We start from the raw sequence: 20220 nt of genomic DNA on the forward strand, positions 1-20220 counted from the left end.
CTGCATTAAAATACAGGTCCATTTATGATTTTGATATATATTGCCAAATTGCCCATGGTGGTATTGTACTGATTTAAGCTTTCAGCAGTAAAATTGGAGTGCCTATTTACCATGCTTGTTTCAACAATGAATTTAATTTCATCTTACCCAATCTGACAGGTGAAAATGATATCTTATTATGAGTAAACTGGAACTTCCTTCTATTTATTTCTTTTTCTGCAAACTATCTCTTTTTTTATTGAAATACTGATCTTTTTCTTATTAATTTGTAGGAATCCTTTATCTGTTATATGAATTACAATTCTTTCTAAAAAAATTTGGGTTTTTTTTGTCTTTCAACTATGCTAATGTTTTGTTGTTGTTTTGCCATACAGAAGTATTTGATCGTATATATATATATGTGTATATAAATGGTATATATATCAATTTTTTTATGGATTCTGGCTTTTATTTTATATTTCAAAGGACCTACCCTATTCTGAGATTATATTTAAAAATTACCTAACAATTTATTCTGGCATGCTCAGAATTTTCTTTTCCTTTCTTATTTCTAAAAATGTTAATTCATCTGGAATTTATCATGGCAAAAGGTGAAAGGTTTGAATCCGACCATAATATTTTCTCCCCAGAGACCTGTTCAATTGCTTGAACACCATTTATTGAATGAGTGTCTCTCTCCACTGATAAGAGATGTTGTTTTATCCTATACTAAAGTTCTTTTTGTATTTGAGTCATTTCTGTTCTGATGAGCTGCTATCTATTCATGTAGCATGCCTTTTTAATGATCGTAGCTTTACATTTTAGTATCTAATGCAGCTAGGTTAACCCTTGTTTTTCTTTTTCTTTTTTTAAAGATTTTATTTATTTGACAGAGAGAGACACAGCGAGAAGAGGGAACACAAGCAGGGGGGGAGTGGGAGAGGGAGAAGCAGGCTTTCCTCTGAGCAGGGAGCCAACGCGGTGCTCGATCCCAGGACCCTGAGATCATGACCTGAGCGGAAGGCAAATGCTTAACGACTGAGCCACCCAGGCACCCCAACCCTTGTTTTTCTTTTTGAGGGTTTTCCTGCATATTTTGGCATGTTTATTTTTCCATATTAAGGTTATAATCAGTACATACCATTTTTAAAAAACTTATTTTTAAGTGATTTTTTTTTACATTTAGAGATAATTTAGGGAGAACTGACCTGTTTATAAAGTCTCTTTTATCTAAAAACATAAATACCCTTCTATTTGTTCAAGTCTTCTTTTTGACCCTCAGTAGCTTTAAAAATCTTCTGCATGTAGCTCTTCACTTCTCAAGTTTATTCCCAGGAATTTAATCTTTTTTGTTGCTAATACAAATGAGGCCCTTTCTTCCATTTTATTTTCCAACTGATTGTTATTTCAAGGACGTTTAAAAACCAAAGGGGGGGGGAATTATTTTTAGCTAAATAAATGGAATTTTCTAATCCATAATAAGTAACCATAGCAGTTGTAATTTAATTCTGTTCAGAATAGTTGCAAAGGAAGAAAAAAAAATCCCAAATTCATACAAGTAGAAGGATATTAGGAATAAATTAAAATATCTTTTTATAAAGTTGTTCTTTTGATTCACGTTTTAATCTTAAAATAAAATCCATATAATTTTACTGTTCTCACACATCACTCATGTTCATCTTTTGCCTGGTAGGGTACACACGTTGTTTTTACCCGGGGCTTCTCAGGGCGCTCTGCTAATTGCTTACCTCGCCCCTGGGGAAAGCTGGCAGCTCAGCACTTGTCTTCTTTCTCACCTAGATCTTAAGGGACAAACGCTGCTGGGAACTAGAGCTTACAGCTCATGCAGAGGAGATGGCTGATGCCTCCAGGGCCCCGCTTCCCAGCCCCCACCCGCCAGTTCCCCTCCACAATAGCCTGAGAAAGCAAGATGTATCCAGGAAATCCCAGCTCTACCGAGAAGTGAGAACATTTCCAAGGTCAGCAGGAAAGAAGAAAGAGGGAAGTTCTTACAGAGGACTTCCAGATTTGCAACCTGGGAGGTTACAGGATGAAGGACTAAGTTGTTCTGGGAGGGGAGCCTGGAGCTGGGAGGACACCGGGCTGTGTAGCCTTAGGGGAGAGTTTTCCTTTAGTGAGTGACCACATTAGAGTCTTGGTTCTCATCCTTAGAACTGAGTTGGTTGACTCTCTGACTTTGGAATAACCCTTGATTGGGCTAGGAGAGGGAAGAGCAGGGTGACTTCTTGCCTCTCCTTTCATGCAGGGAAGGGACTGGAGGCCATAGTCTTCTCTTCCTGACAACCAAACAGCCTTTTTACAGGCAAAATCTCTACTGATCACATTGCTTAGGGTTAACTGGTGGCCTCTATATTTATTGGAAGGCAGTCAAGAGGCCTTTTGCATAATAACGCTAATAAGGAGTCGAATGGCTACTGTATTTGGAGTACCATGTATTGTCTCTGTCTTTTACATGGGTTCCCTTAATTTAATCCTCGCAATGGCCCTATAAGTCAAATATTACTGTGTTTCTAATTCACAAATGAGGAAAGTTAGGTTGAGGGAAATCACATAACATTGCAAAAGATGGAGCTGGGATTTGAAATCAAGTATCTGACTTCAATGATCATGCTTTTTAAAAAGATTTTATTAAAATCTTTAATATATTATTTGTATAAAACAATTTATTTGAGATATAGAGAGAGGGAGAGAGAGCACACAAGCAGAGGTGGGTGGGGCAAAGGGAGAAGGATAAGCCCACTCCCCACTCTGGCCCAGCACCAGGGATCCTGACTTGAGCCAGGCGCTCAAGGCAGACACTTAACTGACTGAGCCACCCAGGCGCCCCAGTGAATATGCTTTTTACCATCACACTTAGGTCTTATGAAAATGAAGGGCAAATCTCAATATTTTGAAATAAGGATGAGTAAAGAGAGTAAAGTTCTTTTTCTTTTTCTTTTTTTAAAGATTTTGTTTATTTATTTGACAGAGAGAGAGAGAGAAAGCACATGCAGGGGGAGCAGCAGAGGGAGAGGGAGAAGCAAGCTCCCCACTGAGCAGGGAGCCTGAAGTGGGGATCAATCCCAGGATCCTGGGATCATGACCCGAGCTGAAGGCAGATGCTTAAGCGACTGAGCCACCCAGGAGCCCCAAGTTTTTCCTATATATTAGATATTTCTTCTTGTAATTTTACATATTAATATATTCATTCTAAAAATGTGAGCTTTACATAATCCTGACTGGGCTCATGTCTACGAGGGATGTTGTAAAGCCCATTCACAAGCATATAATATTTTTTGCTTTAAGAGACAGATATATTCACACAGACATTGAAGTATAAGTAACAGCTCAGGCAGCATGTTTATTATACCATGTTCCAAAGACTATTCTACTTGTGACTATAATTCTGTACTCATGGTTTGTAACATTCTTCCAGAGATGTCAGATGTGTGTATATGCCCGTGTGTGTGTGAGTGTGTGTTTATGCATAATGTGATTTCCTTGTGGGTGTGAATTTCATCCTCTCTGTGATTCCTGTGCCCTAACCATATTGCTAGGCAACACAAAGCAACACACACCCCACATTCTCCTAATTCCATTTAATGTTTCACCAATGGACCTTCGCTTTTGTATGCAAGCAGAATCACACAGTGGGTTGAGGATTTTGGATTTTTAAATAAGCAAGTGTCCAGTCTGGTCAAACCAAATGACCGTAACTATCAGAAACTGGCAAAAAAGAGGGGGAGCTGACATAAAGCAAATGCACATATTTGTTTTAAGGCTTCGGTGATAATTCATTAGTAAAATTGGATGTGATTCTTACAGATGACATCGAGGAGAGAGAGAGTACTGGCTTCCTTCCAAAGGACTCCTAGGACTAGAGGGGAATTGTATATGGAATACTCTTTCTGATATTGGCGATGTTGCACACGTATAATCTGCCAGATGAAAATCAGGTGCACATCTCCTCTGTCAACAGAGAGACCAATAGTTTCATGTCAGGCTCCAGTTTAGTAGAGTACAATGAAGGTACTCATGATAATTCCTTGTCATAAGCTAAAGTCACTTACATTCCTCCTGCCCTCTGTTCCCAGGGAAAGGTCAGAGGTAAGCTTCAGTAGGCATGAAGCATACTGGAATTAGGCCTACAGTGGGCAAACACACAGATCTTCATCGCTACAAAAAAAGATCCCTTGATTTTCCCCCCATCCATTCAAGCCAAACCTTGGAGAACCACAGGAGGAAGAACTTGCAAGTGTTTACAGTGCTGATCAGCATTATTTAAGAGGTAGCATTGCACAGGTCAGAAAGTCCTATAAGGGCACTCTGAACTGACACTCAACCTGTAAAAGCAAATATCATATTATAATTCCTTAGCTGCAGTCTTAGGAAAAAGAACAACCAAAATTTTTGCCAGTTGGGAGATGAAAATGACATGGAAAAGAGGCCACTGGTAAGAACAACACATATGGGAAAGTGTGATTGCATTAGTTACTGAAGGCTGTGTAACAATTTCCCCCCGAAGTTAGTAGTTTATTAGTTTAGTTTTTTAAAAGATTTTATTTATTTATTTGACAGAGAGCACAAGCAGGGGGAACAGCAGAAGCAGAGGGAGAAGCAGACTTCCCACTGAGCAGAGAGCCCGATGCGGGGCTCGATCCCAGGACCCTGAGATCATGACCTGAGCAGAAGGCAGATGCTTAACCGACTGAGCCACCCAGGTACCCCCAAACTTGGTAGTTTAAAACAATCAGAAACATTTATTATTTCACACAGTTTCAGTGCCTCTGGAACGGAAGAGTGCCTCAGCCTGTTGTTTCTATCTCATGATCTCTTACGAGTCCACAGTTAAGATGACAGCCAATGCTGCAGTCATTTGAAGGTTTGGGGCTGGAAAATCCACTTTCAAGATGGTTTATTCACATAACTGGCAAGTCAGTGCTGGCTGTTGGCAAAAGGATTTACTTGCTCACCATATGGCTTCCTACATGTCCTCACAACACGGTATCTAGCTTCTCCAGAGTGGACAATCCGAGAGAGAGCCAGACAGAAGCCACAGCATCTTTTATAACCTGGCGCTGGAAGTCAGAGTCCTACCATTCCAGTATCCTCCTATTGGTTATACAGGTCATCCCTATTCAGTGCATCAGTGGACCACATAAACCCAGTGTAAGCACTGGGAAGTGGGAATCACTGGAGGCTGTCTTGGAGGCTGGCCACCACAATGATAGAGACATCTCTGTGTATACAGGATTGAGAAGAGACTCATGTATTGGTTGAACAATTGACGGCACTGGACCAGTGGTCCCAATGCTAGCTGTAAGCAATCGTCTGTGTCACAGTGACCTGAGGCACTTTAAATAATATTGGCTTCCCTGGCCTCTTCCCCAAATGGTCTGATTAAGTCAGGGATGATGCCCAGATTTCAGAATTACTGGATTAGGTGATCTCCAAGGTCAAGTCCAACCTTAACCCTGTTCCCCAACCTTTCCAGATCATAGGTGTTACCCAGGGAGTTTGTTTAAAATACAGATTTCCAGGCCCTACCTCCAGCTTCATGAATCAGAACCTCTAGCAAGGGCCCTAAAAATCTGTATTTCTGCTTAATTTTTTAAAAGTTTGGACCAAGTCATTCAACATGATTGGAAATTCTAAAAGGTATAAAAGGATGTCATTAAGAAGTGTCTTTCCCAACTTCATCCTCCCAAAATCCCAATTCACCTTCCTAGAGAAGGTGATCAGTATCACTTTGTATGTGTGTGTGTATTCTTCCAACAATAAATGCACACATATAAATGTGTATATATATGTATATATTTTATTTTAAATATTTTATTTATTTATTTGCCAGGGAGAGAGAACACAAGCAGGGGGAGCAGCAGGCAGAGGGAGAAGCAGGCTTCCCACTGAGCAGGGAGCCTCATGCGGGGCTCGATCCCAGGACCCCGGGATCATGTCCTGAGCTGAAGGTAGACGTTTAACTGACTAAGCCACCCAGGCGCCCCTAAATGTGTATATTTTAAAAAAATGTTTTTTTAAGCAAATCAAAAATCAAAAGCATATGTGGTAAAAAGCAAATTCATTCCTGATCCTAATCACCAGCTCTCAAACACTTTTACCAGTTTCTTGTGCTTTTCTGTCATTTTAATAAGTGACTCAGGTATTCTGACAACCCGGTGTGTTTGGGACACCATAAGTCTATCAGAATAAGTTGAAAGAGCTGGAAAACTTCACTTGGCTACTTATGCATTGTCTAACGCTCATTTAGTTGAACTCTACCCTGGATATTATAGTTAGATTCTTTCATTTAGCCATTACTTACAAGGTGCCCGGCCCAGTCGGTGGTAAACAGTGAACCCAGCTCACAGGAGCTCACAGTCTGATAGAGCAAACAGCCACTTTCGGTGCCAGAGTGCTATGAGAAAGGGGGGGAGGGGCACCCAGCAGCTCACTGGCACTGGAGGTGGGTGAGGGCTTCTGGAAGGAAGGGGTTTCCACACTGGGGCGGAAAGGATGATGAAGCAATGCTAATTGGGCAAATGGAGAAGCAAAGTATTCCTGGCAAAGAGAAAGGAAAAATGCAAAGGTCCCAAGTTTTGATCTGGCACGCTCCTCTCAGGCAATCTAAAAGTAAAGCATCTTGGTGTTTGTGTGCAGGAGAGGCCCGAGATGAAACAAGGGAGGTAAACTGAGGTCAAAATAAGAGGGAGGGACCTATAATGGCTCTGAAAGTCAGGAATTAAATTTAGGGATGATAATAATCAGTGTAAAAAGTGGATTTGGGGGCACCTGGCTGGCTCAGTCGGTAGAGCCTGTGACTCTTGATTTCAGGGTCGTGAAGTTCAAGCCCCACATTGGGCATAGAGCTTACTTAAAAAAATAGATACTCAAACATTGATGTTGATGCAAAAAAAAAAAATGGATGGGAAAGGGTAAGAGTGGGGAGGTAGGGAGATAGTTTAGGAGGTTGTTGTCAGAGGAGATAGGTGCAGACTGAATTAGATGGTCCTCGTAGGGATGGAAAAAACGAGAAACCATTTGAAATTATATGAGAGGTAGATTCATCGGGACTTGGTGATTGATTGACAGGGGATGGAACTGGGTCACTTCCAAATTTCTAGCACAGGCAGTTAGGTGTTCTGCACTTCAGTAGGGAACGCAGGTGGGAAAGCACTTTGGGAGAAGGCATTTGGGAGAGTGAAGGAGGAGTTTGACATTTTGAGTTTGAGGAAGAGAGAGCAAGTAACTAAATGAAAATCTAGCGTCAGACTGAGAAATAAGAGTCGGTTGGTGGTGGTCAATGGCAGGACGCGCGTCTCCTAATTTGACTTGAAGCCTTACCTAGCTTGCACCTCCACCTCTACCCCTGCTTTTGTCCTGCCCCCGACCCTCTCCCATCCCTTATAAAGCAGGCTGGTTCAACCTTTCTCCACCCCTTGGAGTGGAAGGGGCTAATGGATGGTCATGCGTCATAAGCTGCTGCCTGCACAAAAGTCAGTAGCTGGCCAACAATGTATTAGGTTCAGTAAAAAGATAATATGCTTCCGTTGATTATAAATGATTCCCTGATAGTTCCATGTTTCCCGGCATAGTGCCCTAAGTGGACTCTGCATCTTTTCTCAGTTCTTAGTTTATTCTGGGTACTGAGGCTATGTATTGCATGGGCAACTGATGGCACTGTGAATATATTTGAAACAAGGTAAGCCCGCAGCCATAGTTTTCTTTGCCTTCTGGAGTTCTTAATTCTTTTTGCCAGAATGAATAGGGCTTCAGCTAATTAGATGTTTGAAAATGCTCACCTTTGTTTGGTGCTATGAACAACCAGCCAGAGGCATTTTAAATTATGAGGGTGACTAAGAAAATAAGATCTTTGCTATTGTGCAGAGAAATCTGAAGAATTTTATCCATTCTTCAGTTCTTGCTAAATGGCTCATTGTATGCTATCTGTATGGTATGGGTCTAGGACAGATTTCTCTCTGAACTTCACAGCATGGGTGGAAGAGAGTAATTTGGCCTTTCCTTTTTCCTGGCAGTCCGTGCCAGTCCATTTATATGGTATGTTCACAGGAGAGCTGACAAGTGTTGAGAGGTTTTATTTGATATGCATTTTTTTAAAGTAGAAAAAAATCCATAAAAATAGGTACTTTTAAGCCAGTTTTCCTAGTTAGTCTTAAGGTCATAACCCATTCTGTTTCACTAAAAAGTTCGACCTCAAACCGACTGCCTACCTATGCTAAATTCTCTGGGCTGTGTTTAATATTTATGATGAAACCATGTACTACAGGGACAGTTTTTAATGATACAAATGCAAAAATCACATTATTTTTCTGTGTAACTTGTAAAAGCCATTCCTTCTAAAATGGGGCTGCTTATGCTAATTTGTTATAGTTAGTGAGTTGCAGGCAGCTCTGTGAATTTACTTTTCTTGGCAGTTCTAGAATATCCTGCCATAACACATACTGAAAAACTGTTTGATGGATTATGAAAATCTGGATATACTAAAGGTACATCTTGTGCAAACCATAAGATAAATACATGATTACATCTTTAAAAATCTGTTATCTCATCAGGTTAAGGAAATTGTCATTATAACAACCCAAAGAAAATTAAACTGTTTTGAATAGAAGACCCATTTGTACATGCTGTAAATATTTTTAATATCCAATGCTGGTTTGATTTTTGCTGGTCTTTCTGAAAATACTGCCTGCTAGAGATAAACTGTATTCCATCTAGAACCCACTTTGCAGATGGGTAGCACTTCATTGCTCTAGTTGATATTCTTAGTGAAGCGTAAGAAGCATTAGTTGTTGGGATTACTGGTGCAAAATATATTTTGAAATGTTATCATTACATTTAATGAGGCCAGCTATGTTCTATTACTTCAAGGACGTTGAATTACTGGGCCTGTCAATATTAGATTTGCCCTGATATATGATTGCTTCATTAATAATAAATGAAAAAAGTATATAATTTGGTTCAATTGTGTGTTAACTACACGTAACCGACACTTTTGAAATAGTCTTTAACCTCTAGCACCTTGCGTTTCTAACAGATGAAAAAGTGTTGGGAAAAAAAACAAAGGCAATTCATTTGTTCATTTATTCAAAAAAATATATATTGAAAAACTATTATGTAAAAGGCACTCTGTTACACTTACTTAGGGCCTAGGGAATACACCTTGATGAATAGGAGAGATCTGGTTTATATCTTTGTCTTCTATCAGGGAGACAACATGAAATGACAAATTATAAAATTAATTATTTAGTAATTATGGGAAGTGTTTTGAAAGGTACCAGTAGGGTGGGTTGAGGGCAGATAACTGGAACTGGGTGGAGAAGCAAGCTTGTTTTAAGGGAGTTTTTAAAGTTTAAGTTGCATTTGGAATGAACTGGAATAAAATCTTAACCATGTCAATTAAAAAAAAAAAAAAGGAAGAAGAGTTCTTGTATTGAAAGGTAAAGAGCCAAAAGATCTGTAAGAGAAATATGGTGTAGTGTGGTAAGAATCTTATACAGACAGGAAAACATCCTTGCATGTGCTAAAAACATCTTACCACTTGAAGGAATGATTTTTAACCCTAGGCTAAAAGTAAGATACTATATTTCACTTTAGAAGGAGGAAAATGGCTAAGAAATGCAGATGGCCAATTAACTTTTTCAGTTAAACTTCATGCACGTGATAAAATATGTAAAACTTAACATAAAAAACTTTAACATGTTTATATGCTTATAAATGCTTCAAATTGATTAAAATTCTTCAGTTACAAGGTTAGGCTCCTTGATTACTGAACGTTCTCACATATTTAAAAGCAAAATGGAATTTTATTGGAAGCTGAAGCATAAGGACAGAGTTATACAAAGAAAGCCTAAATTGACTAAGAAAAGTCAGGTATGAGATGAAAATAATTTTTGTCACTTACTCTTTCCATAATGAATTTCAATCAAACCTAATTTATTTTAAATTTCTAGCATAACATGCAATTTTAGAAAATGTGTCATTAGAGAGATGTAAAATCGGAAGTAAGTGTGATCATCTAGGCTTAGATTGAGTAAAAATTAATTTATTGTTAATTTTTTGAGTAGGTAATACGTATATTATTGAAAAAATAAAAGAAATCCAAAAATCAAGCTGTCTTTCTCTCCACCCTGTTTCCTACCCACCCTGTTCCCAACCACCCTCGACCACATACAGAAACAACTGCACACTTGAACGTATTATTACTTGTGCATAAATATGCACATACCAGCAAATCTCAATATAGGCTTGTCTTTTTTTACACAAAAGGTAAAGTGCCTTCACTCTGTTTTCACTGAGTATTATTTCTTGGAGATCTTTTGTAACAGATGCAAATCCTTTCACTTCTTTTTATTTTTTAAAGATTTATTTATTTATTTTTAGAGAGAGAAGGAGCACAAGCAGGAGGGGCAGAGGGAAAGGGAGAGAGAATCTCAAGCAGACTTTGTGCTGAGCGAGGAGGCCCATGTGGGGCTCAATCTCACAACCCTGAGACCATGACCTGAGCTGAAACCACCCTGCGCCACCCAGGTGCCCCCCCACCCTTTTTAAGATTTATTTATTTATACTTCTTTTTATTTTTTTAAACAGCTGTCTATTATAGTATGGATGTACCATCATTTATTTAACCAGTCTCCTGTGGATAAGCATTTGGGTTGTTTTCTTTTTCTTTTTAAAGATTTTATCTATTTATTTGACAGAGAGAGAGCACAATCAGGGAGAGGGACAGAGGAAGAGGGAGAAGCAGACTCTCTGCTGAGCGGGCAGCCTGATGCGGGACTTGATCCCAGGACCCTGGGATCATGACCTGAGCTGAAGGCTGACACTTAACCGACTGAGCCTCCCAGGCGTCCTGGGTTGTTTTCAATAAACAACTCTATAGTGAACAACCTTGAGCATGGTCATTTCACAAGTATCTCCACAGAGGTAGAATTACTAGTCAAAGGATATAATTAATCATCAATAATTTTAGTAGATATTGCCAAAATGTCCCAGAGTTTGTACCAATTTACACTGCCAGTTGTGATACATGCGAATGTGTATTTTCTTCTTGTGTTATCCAAATTTTGGATTCTTTTTGTGAATGATTGGAGAAAACTGGCATCTCATTTTCTCATTATTTATCTCTTTTAAGATTATCCAATTGGACCATTGGGGATTTCCCTCCCCTCACTTTGAAGAAGGGTCTTTTATATTAGGAAGGTAAGATTTTCATTAGTAATAGGAGTTGTAAATATTTTTATCTCACCTTATCATTTGTATTTTGATTTGCCTGGTGGTGGCTTTTGCTGCAGCAGTTTTATTTTTTTGTAGTTTAATTTACCAATGTTTTCTTTTATGGCTTTTGGATTTGACCCATAGCTGGGAGGGACAACTATACCCCAAGGTCATTAAGAGAGTATCTTGTTTGTCTGCTAGGGCTTGAGTAGTTTGTCATTGTTTGTCTTCAAATCTTTTATCCATTTCAAATTTGTCCTGGTATAAGATATGAGTTTTCCTCCTAAAATGGTACCCAGTTATCTCAATATCAAGTATTGAATTGTTCGTACTTTCATATCCCTTTAAGATGTCATTTTTATCCCATATGTATTTGGATCAATTTCTGCACTTTTTTTGGACATATGTATTTTTACATGTTTCAACTCAAAAACTTTCCCGTGTTGTTTCTGTGTTTAGGCTCCTTTTAGGTAACTGGAGTGTTTAATTATTTTAAATATAGTTTTTCCTATTAACAAACTTTGCATTTGTTGCTTCCTTGAGCAACATCTTTAGAAAGCTATACGAAGTGAAAAATGTGTTTGCAATTATGTGAAAATATTATCCACCTCAGAGCGAATTCTGCAAAGCTTGGAATCTTGTGAAAAAGAAAAATCTATTTCAAGTGAAATCTCCTCAACCCCAGGGAACCTCCAAATACTCAGACCAGGAGTGGTTTGGGTTATACATAATGTATTTTAAAGGGAAAGATGGATCAATTGGGCATTACATCTACCTCAGAATCCCTCAGTGAGGTTACTTAAGAGATTTAACCCTAAATCACATTTATTGCAGGCTGGTTTTGTCGCTTTTTGGTGGGATGATTGGCAGAGGGAGAGAGAGATAGTCTTAAGAAGAAGCAGGCTCCACGCCCAGCACAGAGCCCAACGTGGGGCTCGATTTCACAACCCTAAGATCATGACCTGAGCCGAAATCAGGAGTCAGGCACCAACTGAGCCACCCAGGTGCTCCTGGTTTTGTCACTTTTAAAATATATTTTTCAGTTGGAAATGACAGCAAACTGGTTATATACTACTTGTAATTACAGGATTTTAGTGAAACTATCAGGCCTGCAGGTTTTAGATAACCACAAGCAAAGTCATGTGTGATTGTGGAAAAGGAAGAGGAGCAGAGATATGTCTGTCTGATTATTTACTCTCTGTGGGGTGTACACAGATTACTTCTGGTGCAATTTAATCTGGAAGGTTATATAGCTGAGAATAAGAGGATCAAATTGATATCCTCCAGACATCAGAATCTCATGAGTCAGTTGATAGCATGGGGCACATGGGTTACCTCTGACACTCCCTGAGGTTCTCTTCCTGACTTTCTTTAATCAAATAAGGTCTGTTTGAAAGGCTGAAGTTAGTATTCATATAAACAGGGAAGTGCTAAAACCAGCTGGCATTCTGCAAATGAAATAAATAGAATGGGGACTTGGAATATTTGTTTTTTCTCGATTATTGTGCTAGGTGGTCACCATAAATGGCTCAAACCTAAGTCAACTCTCTGACTCTTTCTGGGGGAGATGTCAACACTAGCCTTTTACAGGGTTTACTGAATAATTTTCAAAGCATACGTTGAATTTAATAGAGACATGGCTATTTATAAGAATACAATGACTACTTGACAATTTGGGAAAAGTTCCATGGGATGCTACAAAAAAGAGAAAGCTATTCCATTACTGTCAGATATGGAGTAGAACTTAGTGTTAGCTGGATCCTACATACAAAATCATAATAAAAAAAATCAAAGTTACTTTTTAAGTTTGTGTCAGAAAATCTTTCCTCTTCAGAACATTGATCCTGAAATTAAAATGAACAAATCAAAAATAGATGGGTAGTCTAATCTACCCATCAGAAACATAATACGATCACTTGAAAAAATCTCATTAATTATACACCAAATAGTTTTGCCTGTAAATACCAACACATATAAACATTAAGTGCATAAAGTCAAAATTAACTTTAAACTTGCTCAGCTCTATATTTTTGATGATCGAAAGGGAAAAAAAGTAAGCATTACTGAGAAAATATCCCAAATTTCTTTTAAAGAAATTTTATTGAGGGGCGCCTGGGTGGCTCAGTCATTAAGCGTCTGCCTTCGGCTCAGGTCATGATCCCAGGGTCCTGGGATCGAGCCCCGCATCAGGCTCCCGGCTCAGCGGGGAGCCTGCTTCTCCCTCTCCCACTCCCCCTGCTTGTGTTCCCTCTCTCACTGTGTCTCTCTCTGTCAAATAAATAAAATCTTTAAAAAAAAAAAGAAATTTTATTGAATATGAGCACTGAACTGCTTTCTTGTATGAAATGATTGACCAATGTGTGGATTTTTTTCCAAAGATAAGGAAATAGGCAAATCAAAATTAGGATTAAGAGTCTGGGGGGAAAAAAAAGAATGGATGATTTAAATGTTATATGTCTAATTAAATGTTCTTCCTGCTCTAAAAGTAGCACTTTGTTGGGCCTACCTGCACAATAGTGAAACAGTCTACAGGTGTTACCCTGTGATAACAATACAGTAACTGTACAGTCGATAAGAAGCAAACTGATTTACTACTGATGAGTGAAGAAAATACTGCAATAAGAGGGAAGAAGAGAGGAGCTGTCAAGTTGTTAGTATGAGGCCAAGAATGGATGAAACAGTGGATAATGGTGATTATTTTGTAGTAAAGCAATGAAGGCCAGGATTACAGTTTATATTTCTTTTTATAACATTTAGTGCCTACTGTGGCTTTCACTGTTTGCTGATTTTGTTGCCTGAACAGCATGAATCTCCCTGTTTGATTCCTTTTTAGTGGTTCCTCATTTAAACTGCTTGTGACAAATGAAAATCGAAAAGGCTTTTTTTCTTTTTTAAGGAAAATAAGACTAGTATGAGATCAAATTACTCTCTGATTAGTGTGTGTAATAGAAAACAATTATATCAATTTAAAACGCCTTCTCCTGATATTTTAGACATTCTAGGGCTTGTGGTTTTTTTTTATTTTATTTTTTTAAAGATTTTATTTATTTATTTGACAGAGAAAGAGAGAGAGAGAGCACAACAGGTAGAGGGAGAAACAGACTCCCGCTGAGCAGAGAGCCCGATGCAGGACAATCCCAGGACCCTGGGACCATGACCTGAAATGAAGGCAGATGCTTAACTGACTGAGCCACCAGGTGCCCCAGGCTTGTGTTTTTTTAATTAATGGATTTATTAAGCACATTCTATGCCTAAGGGGACAAGACTTGGTCCCTATTCTATAAGCAAATGATTTTGTTTGAGGGACAAACTTGATGTTTTCTTCCATGTAATAGTTAAATGTTTCAAATAATTCCAGTCACAGCATTTCAGAAGGAGAAAGGCTATATGAATTATCATTTCAGGAAGGTTTTCCTGAAAGAGATTAACGTCAGTTCTTCTCTCTACTTCCACACATTGCCTGTAACTGGTGAGGAGTCCGAGAACTGGCTTGTTCCTGCTTAGAAAAGAATAAAGGGCAGGACTGATGGGATTCAAGAACTTTGTACATAAACTTGGGAAAATTGCTTAACTTGTCACGGGGGCGCCTTTGAGGGTATGGGGTGTGGGAACTATACCCCACCCAAATCAGTTTTTTTTCCTGGAATTTTCTCTTTCCTGAGCTGGTAGTTGAAGATGCCATAGAGGGAGTAGAGGTGGTACAGAGGATGGATAGGATTGGTTTGAACGCAAAGGTCGTGGTTTCAGGAGGTTCACTGCAGCTTCTGAACCTGGGGTAACACAACTTGTCCTGGGAAACATTATGAAAATGCAGTTCCTCTCAGTATGCAGGAAGCCAGCATTGGAAGGAATTCAGTAAAGCTCAGGGAAAGACAAAAACCACACCTTCGTTTTTGATAGGAATGGAGATAGGAGCAGATCCATTTGACGTCATGGTGGGGATGCTTTTGTCTCTGAATGCATTCTCAGCAGGCTCCCTGGAAGTCTTTCCAGATGACTGAGATCTTCTGGTTTTCTGTCTTAGACTTCTTCCTGCCAGCAATGAACTAAAACACAGTAGCAGACACTCCTGATCTGTTCATCTCTAGCAAGAATCTCTTCCTTTGAAAGAGAACCCCTCATGTTCAGAATCCTGTCTCCTGCTTTTTTACTCGCATTTCTGTCCCAGCAGGTCCCTCTGAAGCCCAAGGTACAACTCTGAATTCTAGGAATTCTCTGACTTTTGCTCAGGTTCCAGAATGAACATTTGCCTGAATCAGTCCTCGGGTCGTTCTTTAGAAATAAATCCATTTCAAACCATCCTATGCAAACTACTCTAATACTACTGGAATCTTTCTTCTGGGTCTGGATTTTCTAGAAATGAATGTTTCTTCAGGAATGCTAGCAGGAATGCGAAATCTTACCTCGGTTGAGCGTTTTGTTGCTTAGTGAGCTATTCTTTGATTCTTTTTATCTATTTACAGCTGAAAAGCTATGATGATTGGCTATGGTCAGTGTGTCATCCAGAACCTCATTTAACAAATACGAGTGTACTGACGATGTGCATGGCACTAAAATGCTTTATTCTTGCCCTGAGGAAAGCAGTATAATGACCTTCCTTCTTTTTTGGGAAATGGGGGTTGCTGCTTATCCAACATGCTTCTGTGTTTGACTTAGCATCACACTATTTCTTCTTTTCATTTAGAGTTTTCTGGGGTTTTTTGGAGTTTCTATACCAGTTACATATATAATTTAAAAACTGTCTGAATAGAAACATCATGCCCCCCAAACTGAAAAAAATGGAAACTTTAAAAAACAATATATGGAGATGTACACGCGCGCATACACACACGCACACACGTACACACACATGCAATGTAACTTTTAAATAAAGGTTCACAGTGAGGAATTTTTAATAATGGTGATATTTGATGTTGGCCTATCATTTTACCACTTCATAGTTGTTTTCATATGTCTTACATTGGAGGTGGAAAAGCTTAGTAGTTAGAAGTTAGTTCACATCTTGCCTCTGCCACACACCAGATGTGGCCTGGGCAAGGCATTGCATTTTCTAAGCCTTGGTGTGATCTCTGTACCTGTCTCATAAAGTTATTGTGGGGATTTGGTGGAACGACACATATAATGTGCTAAGAGGGTAGAGATCATAGGAAGTGTTCAGTTCATGTTACTTATTGTCTGACCTTTGTGTTTCCTCCACAACACTCCTATAAAAATAAACTAGGCCCTATGGGATTACCTTCATTTTACCAAGGAGAAAACGAGTGCTCGGAGAGATTAGGTGAAATGACAAGCAGTTCTTCAGTTTTTATTTTTTTTATTTTTAAAAGATTTTATTTATTTATGAGAGAGCATGCACATGCACGAGAGAGAGAGAGAGAAAGAGAGAGAAGAGCACCAGAGCAGGGGCAGAGGGAGAAGCAGACTCCCTGCTGAGCAGAGAACTCGGATGCTGGGCCGGATCCCAGGACCCTGGGATCATGATCTGAGCGGAAAGTAGACGCTTAACTGACTGAGCCACCCAGTCATCCCAATTATTGAGTTTTTAAACTGAGTTTCAATTGCAGTATTAATGCCAGGACTAGAAAGGGCCATCAAGTGAGTTTATTGGGACCTTTCTCTAGGGTGGAGTAAATATGCAGGAAACCTGAAACACCTGTTGAACCACTCTTGTGGGTTGAAGAGAACCCCTAAAGATCTGACACTGTCAGATATTCTTTACGGTCAGGGAGCTAATGGCCTAAAGTTCAATTTGAGCTGAACATTCTAACAAGGCAGGTTCAAATAATTTTTCACTTTTTTGGGGGGGAGGAAATGATGCAAATAAATTATATTTATTAATTTCAGTAACTTCCTCATCTCTAAATGAAAATGACTTGTCTGAGAATTTCTGTGAGTGTGTAGCTACTTTAAAAAAACTCAGCTTCCTTGGTTAATGTGGCTTTGCAAAAGGGGCACACACAGAGACTGGGAACCACAGGGCACTGGCTGGCCCTTGCCTTATTTGACCAGATGTGTTGATCCATCAGCTTTAAATGAGACAGGGCTCCTCTTTTTAAGCTACTTGAAAAGTAATGCATCTCATCAACTTGTGACAAAGATGCACTCTGTGATTTCACCGCAGCAATTTTATTTATTTTTTTATTTTTTAAAGATTATATTTATTTATTTGACAGGGAGAGCACAAGCAGGGGGAGTGGCAGGCAGAGGGAGAAGGGGAAACAGGCCCCCTGTTGAGCAAGGGAACCTGGGATCATGACTTGAGCTAAAGGCAGATGCTTAACTGACTGAGCCACCCAGGCGCCCCCAATTTTATTTTATTTTTTTACTAGATTGTTACCTCTGCACAGCACATTTTTGCCATTCTTTGGCATGTAACCCAATTTCCTTTTTTCTAACAAATACTTTTTAAGATAAATTCATTCCTTTTAAAATGAACCAAAATATTAAAATGTTTCAGCTAGGAACAGACTCACCCCTCATTCTGTGCTTTTTGCAGAAATAATCTTGGACTATTCAGCCTTAAAAGAGATAAAATATGTAAGTGAAAAAGTCCCAATAAACAAATAAACAGTGAAAACTCATTATTAAAGAATTTTTTTTGCTCAGTGATGGATTCTGTTAGTTATACATTTAATTTAGAGGCATGAAATGTTAGAAGTCAGTTGACCAACAAAATCTCTGAAATCACATTGTTGAGAAGACTATTTTTTTGATATATATATATTTTTTTTAATTCAATTAATTAACATATAGTGTATTATTAGTTTCAGAGGTAGAGGTCAGTGATTCATCAGTCTTACATAATACCCAGTGTTCATTACATCACGTGCCCTCCTTAATGTCCATCACCCGGTTACCCCCTCCTCCGGTTCCCTTCCCTCCAGCAATTCTCAGTTTGTTTCCTATGATTAAGAGTCTCTTATGGTTTGTCTCCCTCTCTGATTTCAGAGAAAATGATTTAAAATGCAAACCTTGGGGCACCTAGGTGGTGCAGTTGGTTAAGCATCTGACTCTTGGTTTCGGTACAGGCTCTGATCTCAGGGTCATGAGATCGAGCCCCACGTCAGGCTCTGCACTCAGCTCGGAGTCTACTTGGGATTCTCTCTTCCTTTCCCTCTTCCCCCCCCACTTATGCTCTCTCTCTCTCAAATAAATAAGTAAATTTTTTAAAAAATTAAAAAAAAAATGCAAACGTTGGATACATACCAAAGCTTTTGGTAATATAGTTCTTTGGTAAACTTGAAAGTGGAATCTCCAAAGATTGTCTGGAAAGCCACTGTTCAAAGGTTTATAAAAGCTTATCTTCAGGTTATGATGAAAACATAATTTAGGAAAGGAAGCTGAAAAAACTAGGTTTAGAGATCAGACCACAGATAAGTATTTAACATCAGTACAATAATCTGCAAAGAATATATGGATATTTTTACTGGATATTTATTTTTACTTGTAACAGTTTCAAAACAACTACAAAATGACACAGAAGTATAGCAGCTCTTCTCTGATTGGTACATGTCCTGGGGCACGTTTTTGCAATAACAGAAATGTTAGGTTTGCTGTTCGCACACAAACTTCCATTTGGTTAAGTGTTAGGCACCATATGATTCCTACCAAAAGTACAGTAAGACACTGCACGCTTTACTTCCTGTCCCGAGCAGTGGAGTGTTACCAGGCAACCATTAAAAAGGCACTACATCCCTTTGGTGTGGCACTGCCAGATCAAAAAGAAAAAAAAAATACCAGGTGAGCTGGGTTGAGAAGCTAGAAATCCCTCGGGAATAAAAGATACTGACTGTGGTGTGTGTGTCTGCATGGATGTGCATGTAGAAATGTAAATTATTAGTATTCATCCATACAGAGCATACAAATTTTTTAAAAATATGTGGTTGCCAGAGGTAGATTAAATTCATAATGTCTCAACCTTCCTATGAATACCCTACTTGTTTCAACTATAAGCAGTGAATCTTTTTTTTTTAAAGAAGGGGCAGGTTTACAAAACAGCAATAACAGTAGAATGACCTTCTCCCCAGCTGTAATCCAAATCCCTGGGCAAAAAAAGGAGATAAACTGTGGCTCCCAAACCAAGTCATCTACAAGGAAAATGAATTAACTTTCTTAAGTATTGCAATTAGCAATAAAATTAAAAAAAAAAAAAAAAAGCTCCCAGAATTAGTTTTTCTTTTTCTTTTTCTTTTTTTAAAAATATTTTATTTATTTATTTGAGATAGAGAGAGGGAGGGCATGAGCCGTGGGGAGGAACAGAGGCAGAGGGAGAAACAGACTCCCCGCCGAGCAGGGAGCCTGACACGGGGCTCGATCCCAGGCCCCTGGGATTATGACCTGAGCCCAAGGCAGACACCTAACCGACCGAGCCACCCAGGCACCCCTGGAATTAGTTTTTCTATCTAGATTTTATTCCTAGCATGAAATTCACATGCGCGTTTGGAAGCTGGGTGAGGCGAGATTGTGTTTTCCAAATATGGGAACACTAACCTAGCCCTTCCCATATGCTCTTCTAAAAGTGTGATGTTGGCACTCCTCCATCAAAAGGTGGCCTATTGGGCACCTGGGTGGCTCAGTAGGTTGGGCATCTGCCTTCAGCTCAGGTCATGATCCCAGGGTCTTGGGATTGAGCCCCCCATCAGGCTCTCTGCTCAGTGGGGAGCCTGCTTCTTCTTTTCCCTCTGCCTGCCGCTCTGCCTACTTGTGCTCTCTCTCTCTGTCAAATAAATAAATAAATAAAATCTTAAAAAAAAAAAATGTGGTCTATTTCCTTGAATATGGGTAGGCCATTGGCAGGGCAGAAAGGACTTTATCTGACTTCCAAATCTAAGTCATGCAAAGTGATACAGCTCCTGCTGGGATCCCTTCCTTGCGACTGTGTCTTCGGATCCCTGAACTGATAGGTAAGAGCACCAGCCAGCCAGAAGCCACTGAGCTGGGGAGACCACGTGGGAAGCTCCATGGAGATAATAATCTCGAGAAGCCCAGCTGTTCTAGCCTCCAGCTGTT

This window comes from Mirounga angustirostris, unplaced genomic scaffold, assembly GCF_029215605.1.
Source record: "Mirounga angustirostris isolate CCGP_5_RB_7025 unplaced genomic scaffold, mMirAng1.0.hap1 SCAF_1, whole genome shotgun sequence".
Lineage (NCBI taxonomy): Eukaryota > Metazoa > Chordata > Mammalia > Carnivora > Phocidae > Mirounga > Mirounga angustirostris.